Consider the following 1,280-nt stretch of genomic DNA (forward strand, 5'->3'; position numbering starts at 1 on the left):
TAAAGCATCCGACTTAGGCTCAGGTCATGATCTGGTGGTTCCTGGGTTTAAGCCCTGTGTCAGGTTCTGTGCTGACAGAGCCTGGAGCCTGTTTCAGATTCTATATCTCCTTCTGTCTGAACCTCCCCTGCTCACACTGTCTCTTTCTCTCAGAAATAAATTTTAAAAAAATTTAAAAAATGAAGTGAGATATTCTCATTAGTCACAGATTTAATGACAATCAAGGCTTCTTACAGCATTTCTTGTGGGCTGAGTTTCTACACTTTACATTTCCTTTCCTTTGCTTGTTTGCTGGTTGATGTGTGTAAGAGACAAGAGAGACAGAAAGGAAGAGCGAGCAAGGGGATGTTCTGCTTTAAGTCAAGGTGACTTTTCTCCTGTACTTATTTCATTGGCTGCTGGTAACACTTTGGTGCTTATAAAAATGAACTCACCAATCTGTGCTACCAGAAAGGAGTCCATGCAGTGTTATCCTGAATTTCCGTGGTAACTTAAGGGGAAATTTTTAATGTCCAGAGCCCTTGATGTCCTGCAAATGATAAAGAATATTTTCAAATTACTTGCAGCCGCAATCCATTTAGATGGTACCTACCTTGACCTCCAAATGGCACAGTACATTTACAAAAGGAAAATTGATAGTATCTACATCACAATTCTGGGAGAAGCTTCTGCTGGCAGCTTGCAACATTGTTGCCATTGAAACCCAGCGGATGTCAGGGTCATATGCTTTAAGAATACCAGTCATGAGCTGTGCCACTCCTATTGCTGGAACCTTCACTAGCTAGAGCTAGGCCATTCACTTCTGGAATCTTCAGTAACCACGTCCAGGAAGCCTTCAGGGCGCCGAGACTTCCAGTGGTTACTGATCCCAGGGCTGACCACTAGCCTCTCCTACATTAATCTGCCTGTCATTGCTCTGTGTGATACAGATTCTCCTCTGCGCTGTGTGGTCATTGGCCCCTCCTGCAACTTGTTAGCAAGGGACGCTCACTCCGTGGCCTTGATGAGGTAGTGGGCGGGCGGGGAGTTTCTGCACATGCGCGTCCCGCTCTCCAGGGAAGAGCCACGGATGGTCACACCTGATGTTGATTTCTACCGACGTCTTGGAGGGATTGGGAAGGAGGAACCGGCTGCTGCTGCAAAGGCTGTGACCACGGAGCAACGTCAGGGTGGACGGACTGCTCCGGTTCCCGAGGTTACTGCTACTCCACCAGGTTGCGGCCTGAAGGTAGGAAGTTCCCGGTGGGCCCCGGGGGGGGGGGGGGGGGGGGGGGGGGGGG

General features: G+C 48.8%; 1 pseudogene; it reads left to right on the forward strand.

Moving 5' to 3' along the window:
• Positions 1-508: 508 nt before the first annotated feature.
• Positions 509-1,280, forward strand: part of LOC120222891 — a 1,361-nt pseudogene continuing 589 nt past the window's right edge.

This window comes from Hyaena hyaena, unplaced genomic scaffold (assembly GCF_003009895.1).
Source record: "Hyaena hyaena isolate Hyena2069 unplaced genomic scaffold, ASM300989v1 scaffold_17, whole genome shotgun sequence".
NCBI lineage: Eukaryota > Metazoa > Chordata > Mammalia > Carnivora > Hyaenidae > Hyaena > Hyaena hyaena.